Raw genomic sequence first — 9,279 nt, forward strand, 5'->3', positions numbered from 1 at the left:
CATCGCTTTTATTTTATTTATTTCCCGCATCTCTTTTAATTTATTTATTTCCCGCACTCGCTTTACTTTATTTATTTTCCACACTCGCTTTATTTTATTTATTTTTCGCACTCGCTTTATTTTATTTGTTTTCCGCACATTACTCGCTCTCTATCCCTCACATTCTAAAACAAACTTTTCATAATGATTAACCCCGTTATGTTTGTTTGTGTTACCATGTATGGCTAAATCTTTTAAAGGTTAGAATGTAAGGATCATGGTTAAAGTAATGTTTCACATATTGATATCTATGGAAATACTTAAAAGGCTGTTTTGATTTTTAACTTGAGTTTTCTAAAACTAACTTAGTTAGTTTTAACTATTCGAGTAGTGTGAAAGCACCCTGGCTTAGTAACTAGGAATCTTTATCACTTTAAGGAAAAACTATTTTTGAAACTGTTTTCGGACGCGTTGATAGGTTTAAAATCAGGAAACTCCTTGGGTAAACTTTCCAAATCAAAATCACTTTTCAACTAAGTCTACGAGTCTCATTTCTTAAAAATAGGTTTACTACTTTAGTGTTTTGCGCACCTTTTATAAGTGACATTAAAAGGCCTTAATTTAAGGGTAAACTCGGTTCTGAATACGCGAAAGCGACAATTCCTGTTAAATGGATTCTTTTCAAGAGTAGAAAATATTGCCTCATAAGTAGTTCTATTTTTACAATCGAAACATCACTTAACTGACGTGAATTACATTCAACCTGTCTTTACCTGCATTTATTATTTACCGTTATTTTGCAAACCCAATATCTCTTTTACACCGCCTTAGATAAACACCGTAACGATAGTAATCGATAGATTGACGATTGGTCTCTGTGGGATCAATATTCTTTTATATTACTTTGACGTTATTCGTGCACTTACGAATCACAGCGATCAAGTTTTTGGCGCCGTTGCCGGGGACCAACTTTGTCAAATTTCGTACCCTGTTATTACACCGTATATACTAAGGCATTATTACCCGGTAAATGCGAAGAACCCGTAGTACCGGAAATTTAGTAGATCCTTTAGCGGACCCCGAACGTTATACTCGTACACGCCTCTTACTCATCCGAATTAAGAAAGCTATGGTCTAGAATCGCGATAGGCGACCTCTTAAGGAATTTGCCCAACCCTCTGATGAGGAACCTAGTTCGAGTATAGTAAACCCCCTTATACCTACTAATAATTTCGAACTAAAACCGTCTTTGTTGCAATTAGTGCAACAAAACCAATACACGGGTCTCGCTACTGAGAACCCGAATCAACATTTAAAAGTTTTTATCCAACTAGCCGACACCTTTAAATCTAACGGCGCTTCACCCGATGCGATCCGTTTAAGATTATTTCCTTTCTCCCTCAGGGATAGAGCACATTCATGGCTAGATTCACTTCCAGCTAATTCAATAACTACCTGGGAAGACCTTAGGAGAGTATTCCTTGCTAGATATTTCCCCCCTAGTAAGACTGTTGTTCTTCGAAACCAAATAACTAGATTTGCTCAAAACCAAGGAGAATTGCTTTTCGAAGCTTGGGAGAGATATAAAGAGCTATTAAGAGTCTGCCCACACCATGACCTAGAACAATGGCTGATCGTTCATACCTTCTACAATGGACTCCATTACAACACCAAGATGAGCATCGACGCAGCCGCAGGTGGCGCGCTGATGAACAAACCTTATCCAGAAGCTTGTGACCTAATTGAGGATATGGCCCAAAACCATTATCAATGGGGAACTGAACGAGCACCAATAGAGAAAAAGGAGACCCAAGATGGAATACATGAGGTGAGCTCTCTAGACATGATGCAGGTGAAAATGGACGCTTTAGCCCATAGGATCGAACATATGTCTACAAACACCAACACCATAGCAGTAGTCCACACACAGTGCGGACTCTGTGGATCTAAAGGACACGAATCGGAGGAGTGTAACCTTTTGAACAAACTAAATACTGACCAAGTGAATCACACCCAAGGTAACCCATTTTCAAACACTTACAACCTTGGATGGAAGAATCATCCAAAATTCTCCAAAAAAAAACCAGAACCCTATCCAAAATAATGCACCTCAGAGACCGCAAGGTTATCAAGCCCAAAAACTAAACCAACCTATGCAAGTTGTGCCCCAGAAGTCTAACCTTGAGAAGATCATGGAAAGCTTTATATCGGGCTAGACTCAGCAAAATAAAGAGTTCCTAAACCAAAACATTCACTTAAACAAACTTATAACGCAATTAGGAACCAAGGTTGATCAGATAATCACTCATAATAAGATGCTTGAAACCCAGATCTCACAGGTAGCACAAAACCAAGCCCCACAAACTACACCTGGAGGCCAATTTCCTGGACAACTTCAACCAAACCCTCGAGGGCAAGCTAACGCTATCTCGTTACAAAGCGGAACCGCTTACGAAGGGCATCAGAACCAAGAAATGAGCGAGTTTAAAAGTTCTAAAGAGAATATGCCTACAAACCAAGAAGAGGAACCCGAGGAATCCGAGAAACAAACCAACCAAGAAGAGGAACCGGAGGAATCCGAGAAACAAACCAACCAAGAAGGTGGAGCCAAGGATGAAACTTACAAACCACCGCCCCCTTACAAACCACCAATCCCGTATCCACAAAGACTTAAACAAACCAAAGTCAATAACCAATATCAAAAATTTATAAAAGTGATAGAAAAGCTTCATGTAGAGATCCCTTTCACCAAAGCTATCACCCAAATTCCGTCTTACGCCAAATTAACAAAGACATCTTAACTAACAAGCGTAGGCTCGATGATCCAAAACCCTTGGAATGCAACTTTATTTCTGAGGATAAACTTGCTAAGAAAGAGAGAGACCCTGGTAGCTTTTCTATACCTTGCATTTTAGGAAGTCATGTGATCGACAAAGCTTTCCTAGACTTAGGCGCTAGTGTAAGTTTAATGCCCTTAGCTATATGTAAGAGATTAAACCTAGGAGAATTGCAACCAACTAAGATGTCCCTTCAATTAGCCGATAGGTCTGTTAAGTATCCTGTAGGCATTTTAGAAGACTTCCCAGTTAGGATCGGTCAACTTTATATCCCAACAAACTTTATGGTCATGGATATCAAAGAAGACGAAGATATCCCTATCCTTTTAGGTAGACCATTCTTATTAATAGCCAGAGCTATAATAGATGTCAAAAGAGGGAAATTAACCTTCGAAGTAGGGGACGAAAAGATCGAGTTCATTCTTTCGAAATTCCTGATGGCACCAATTCTAGGAGACGCATGTTATGCGATCGATATCATAGATGAGTGCATAAGAGAATTTGATCAGGGAGAACCTAAGATCGAACCATTTTCAAACTCGAACAAAAAGGATGACGAGTTAGAGGAAACGAAACCTCTCACTAACGAATGTCTGGATCTTACTCCAGACCCTTCACCTAATTCTCAAAAACTAGCCCAAGAACTTAACGAACTACCCAAGAACCTAAGATATGAGTTCCTGGATGAAGAAATGAACCGCCCAGTAATAGTTCGTGCCACCTTAAACCAAGACGAGACGAATCGACTCTTGAATGTTTTAAGAAGATACCCCTCTGCCTTAGGGTACAACATCTCTGATTTAAAAGGTATTATCCCATCCGTGTGTATGCACCGGATCTCACTAGAGAAGGATTCAAAACCTTCTAGAGAACATCAGAGACGAATCAACCCTATGATGAGCGAGATAGTAAAGAAGGAAGTCCTTAAACTAGTGGAAGTTGGTATAATCTATCAGATCTCTGATAGTAAGTGGGTAAGTCTTGTACATGTGGTATCCAAGAAGGGAGGCATCACAGTCGTGCAGAACGAAAAGGGAGAGCATGTCGCTAAACGCATATAAGGCGGATGTCGTATGTGCATAGATTATAGGAAACTCAATAAGGCAACTAGGAAAGACCATTTCCTCCTTCCATTCATAGATCAAATGCTGGAGCATCTTGCCATACACTCTTACTTTTGTTATCTTGATGGATATTCTGGATTTTTCCAAATACCCATTCACCCCGAGGATCAAGAGAAAACAAGCTTTACCTGTCCCTACAGAACGTTTCCTTACAGACGAATGCCGTTTGGACTCTGTAATGTGCCAGCTACTTTCCAACGTTGTATGATGTCAGTCTTCACAGATTATCTCAACGTAATCATGGAAGTATTTATGGACGACTTCTCGGTGTGTGGATTAGACTTTGAAGACTGCCTTACTATCCTTCAGAAAATCCTGGAGAGATGCGTAGAAGTTAACCTAGTGTTAAACTGGGAGAAGTACCACTTTATGGTCAAAGAAAGCATAATGTTAGGACATATAATATCTGAAAGAGGCATTGAGGTTGATAAAGCAAAAATAGAAGTTATAGAATACCTTAACCCTCCTAAGACAGTTAGAGAAGTCCGTAGGTTCCTTGGACACGCCGGTTTCTACCGACACTTCATAAGTGACTTCTCTGAAATAACAAAACCCCTGACCGGCCTTCTGATGAAAGACTTCGAATTTATTTTCGACGAGAAATGCATCAAATCCTTTAACCAGTTAAAACAAGCGTTAATCTCAACACCCATTCTACAAATCCCAGATTGGACTAAACCCTTCGAAATAATGTGTGATGCTAGCGATTTCGCTATAGGAGCTGTTTTAGGGAAAATAAAAGATAAGAAAGTACATGTAATATATTACGCTAGTAGAACCCTAGATGTTGCTCAATTAAATTATACAATAAGTCAGAAACATCATATATAGCATTGTCATTCTTCACCCTATGGTGGACATTCAAGCACATCCAAGACATACGCTAAGATCCTTCAAGCTGGTCTTTATTGGCCGACATTATGGCGTGATGTCCATGCTTATATTGTCCGATGTGACCGGTGCCAGCATGCTGGGAACATCTCAAGACGTGACGAAATGCCTTTGAAGAACATCCAAGAAGTAGAAGTATTTGACGTTTGGGGTATAGATTTCATGGGACCTTTTCCATCTTCATTGGGAAACAAGTACATTTTGGTAGCAGTTGACTATGTGTCCAAGTGGAAAGAAGCTATAGCCGCACCCACCAACGACAAGAGTAGTCATCAAGATGTTCAAGAGCAATATCTTTCCCAGATTTGGAGTTCCACGACTTGTCATAAGCGATGGTGGATCGCATTTTATATCCAGAATATTTAATAAACTCTTAAGGAAATATGGAGTGAAACATAGAGTAGCAACACCATATCACCCCCAGACTAATGGTCAAGTGGAAGTATCCAACAGAGAGATTAAGCAGATCTTGGAGAAAACTGTATCAATTTCTAGAAAAGATTGGTTTGAAAAGTTAACAGAAGCACTGTGGGCTTACAAAACTGCTTACAAAACCCCCATTGGAACTACACCGTACCAGTTGGTCTATGGAAGTCATGCCACTTACCTTTTGAACTCAAGCACAAGGCATATTGGGCCATCAAGACCCTAAATTTTAATTACCTAGCGTCTGGCAAGAAGCAAATCCTTGATATTCACCAATTGGAGGAACTTTGCCAGAACGCTTACGAGAATATCGTTATACACAAGGAGAGAACCAAAGCTTGGCACGACAAGAGGATCGTGAAAAAGGAATTTAATATAGGAGACTATGTTCTTCTCTTCAATTCGAGATTACGTCTTTTTTCAGGTAAGATGCGTTCGAGATGGACAGGCCTCTTTGAGGTGTCCAAAATCCTGAAATCTGGAGCAGTTGAAATCCGGAACAACTCCTGTAATTCATTCGTGGTAAACTGACAAAGATTGAAGCAATACCAAGGAGGTGACATACCCACAAAATGTCATGACCAAACCCTGGTCGACCCTCCAGTTCCTACCTCTAACATATAAAGTCCGAATCGTCAAGCTAATGACGTTAAACAAGCGCTGCATGGGAGGCAACCCATGACTTCTTTTCCTTTACTTTTACTATTTTCAATTTATATTTATTTGTTTTATATGTATGTATGTCTATGTGGAGACTAACAGTTATAATATTTGTGATTTCAGGTGTCCTCTGTTTCTAATCTAACTTTTCAGGAATGGAGAATATCGACACCATGCCATTAATATTCCGTGACCCAGTTCAAGAGCAGCGCTACACCATGCTTTCACAGCGCCCGATGCTGCCTACTAGATATCCCGACTCAAGCTGCATGGAGGCATTAGGCATTGAGCCTAGTGGCAGGCACTTATGCAATCAGTTAAAGTGGGATGAATATACAGGTGATATGCACGTGACTTATAGGAACCTGACTTTGGAGTTCCTGAGCTCGCTTGTCTACGAGCCTTATATTGGTCACGCCAGTGATGGAGGATACATTAACTTCAGGTTGTTTGGGGCAGAATACACCTTCAACAACAAGCGTTTCAGCGACTTTCTTGGTTTCCAGACTGCCTATGATGCTTCATCCGAGCTCCTCATGAGCTACTTCCTGAGCCGACACGTCGAGAAGTTTTGGAGCGATATCACGTGTGGAGGTAGTCCTGATCCTTCAACCCAGATCTCCAACAAGATTCACAACCCTGCTTTCCGATACTTCCAGATGATCATCGCCCACACCTTCCTGGGGAAGAGTGACCCTGATGCGCATGTGAGTGTTGAAGAGATCTTCTTCATGTATTGTACCTTAACCACTCCCGGTTTCTACATCACCGAGGAGATGTGGCGCGAGCACCTGGATCATGAGGAAAGGCGTGACACCCTCATGAACACCATAAACCAACAACTATCAGATAATATGAGTTTTATGGTAGCTTCCCAACAGCGTAGTGAGCGAGCACATCAGACTGTCACCGAGTCTTTGCTTACGATCACTAATGAGCAGCAACACATGAGATAGTCTAATGAGCGTCACTTCGCTCTCATCGAGGCCGCCCAAGGATCTCTCCTAGGTTGCTCTCAGCAGCTGCAGGAAGGACTTAGTACTCGAACCAGATGTCGTCGACCCAGGCATCCTGACCAGGGCGGTGATGGTGACGGTACCGGTGCTCACCCCTAGCTCTCTCTCTCTCTCTCTCTCTTCTAGGTTAATCATACCCTATCTCATATCGAAACATTGAGGACAATGTTCGGTTTAAGTGTGGGGGAGATTTTATGGCTTTTTCATCTTTCCTTTATTGCTTTTTATCGCTTTCCTTTACTTTTATCGTTTTTTATCGCTTTCCTTTACCTTTAGTATGTTTTGTTTTATTTTAGTTGCTTGTTTTTCCCTTTCAATAAAATAACACGTGTCTGACGAGTCATTTGTGTAAGTGTATCCTTATTTCCCCCATTTCTTTAACCTTACCAATTTTTTCTAGCCAAAAAACAGTACATCTTGAACATTCAGGCTATAAGACAGGTTTATAATAGGATGTAAAAGACTTGGGAAAACTTTTTCTAAAAATCGGTATTGTCTTAACACCTTAGGCTTCATGATTATAAGAGTCGATCCCGATACCCCATATGATGTAGCCCCAATTTTTGTTCCAAATAAGTCCTTAAGTAGTTTATCCTAGCAGTCAGCTTCGGCTTAAGCATGCTCTACATAGGGGACCGATGAAAATAAGTGAATGATCATAAAAATTTCTGCTTTGTTCTCAAATCGCATGAAAATCCGGGCTAGGTGACTCTCACACGGTCATTTAACCCAGCAAAATAAAAACATATGCGGAACATGCAAAAGAAAAATAAAAATAAATAATAATAAGCCTATTTGCTTGTTGGTTCAGAGGTATCTGGTGCTGAACTTGGTAGGGTGGATTACGATCCAATCCCCCATAACTGCAAATTAGCTTGAATAAAAGGGTTACACCAACTTATGTACCAGAGCCCCATGCTTAAGATCATAATCACTAACCGGTCACTTTGCTATGAGTATGTACGGATAACGGGCTTAATGTGATTGCACTTGAATGAAAAGGACTTTAAGAAAACAAAAAGAAGGCTTAGGTATGGTGGGGTAATGTGGATTGATTTGTATAGGAACGAAGCCTACGACCGTAATTGCGGGAAGTGTCACTACAATACCCTTAGTTCGATTCGTTAGTACCTATCGATACATTCCGTGAATGAACTCATAAGTCTTTTTGCCTCGAATTAACTCTAGTTGATATTGATTTTCTTGCATAAACTATAAAGAGTTTTGCTTGAGGACAAGGAAAGTTTTAAGTGTGGGAGAATTTGATCACACCGAATTACACCAAGTTTTTGACTCGGATTTCACATGTTTATTAGGACTTTATTATCATTTTGTTTGTATTATGCTCTCTTTTCTCTTGTTTTCAGTAATTTAGCACTTTCAGACTCTTTTGGAAGAAACGAAGCAAAAAGACCTAAAATTAGGGTTTTTCGGTGAAATTACACACATGGCGTTGCACATGGTGGCCGCTATAGGGGAGGCAATGAGTCATCAACCCTCAACTAGGAGGTAACCACCACGTTCCCATGATCCACCCCATTTACACACATGGCGGGCACCATGAAGGGATGACGGGCGCCACCTTTGGAAATCACGTTCCCACTAAGTCACACTAAGGGGAAGTTGGAGGGCACCATGGTCTTTACAAACTGCTGAGAATCTCTATAAATAGCTCATTCCATTTTGTTTTCTAATCATCCAACTTAGTTTTACAACACTAAGCATATAGTTATCATTTGTAATAGCAATAATCCGTCACATCGGGGGGTTATCGCACCTTTGTGAGATTGAGTTAGGTCACTTCGAGTTGCTTAGCTTCAGGAGTCGGAGGTTTATTTTTTTACCAGAATCGAAGCCTCCGTTTGGAGCAGGTTCTTATTTATCGCTTTATTTATTTATTTTCCGCATCGCTTTTACCTTATTTATTTCTCGCATCGCTTTTATTTTATTTATTTTCCGCATCGCTTTTACCTTATTTATTTCTCGCATCGCTTTTACTTTATTTATTTTCCGCACTCGCTTTTACTTTATTTATTTTCCGCACTCGCTTTTATTTTATTTATTTCCCACATCGCTTTTATTTTATTTATTTCCCGCATCGCTTTTATTTTATTCATTTCCCGCACTCACTTTACTTTATTTATTTTTCGCACTCGCTTTATTTTATTTATTTTCCGCACTCGCTTTATTTTATTTATTTTCCGCACTTTACCCGCTCTCTACGCCTCACATTCTAAAACAAACTTTTCATCATGATTAACACCGTTATGTTTGTTTGTGTTACCATGTCTGGCTAAATCTTTTAAAGGTTAGAATGTAAGGATCGCGGTTAAAGTAATGTTTCAC

General features: G+C 40.1%; 1 non-coding gene across 1 annotated transcript; it reads right to left on the reverse strand.

Moving 5' to 3' along the window:
- Positions 1–1,492: 1,492 nt before the first annotated feature.
- Positions 1,493–1,598, reverse strand: LOC127124231 (small nucleolar RNA R71). Its single transcript, XR_007803852.1, has one exon. It is a non-coding gene; the product is annotated as a small nucleolar RNA R71 (small nucleolar RNA).
- Positions 1,599–9,279: the final 7,681 nt, after the last annotated feature.

Source organism: Lathyrus oleraceus, chromosome 2 (genome assembly GCF_024323335.1).
Source record: "Lathyrus oleraceus cultivar Zhongwan6 chromosome 2, CAAS_Psat_ZW6_1.0, whole genome shotgun sequence".
NCBI classification, from domain to species: Eukaryota; Viridiplantae; Streptophyta; class Magnoliopsida; order Fabales; family Fabaceae; genus Lathyrus; species Lathyrus oleraceus.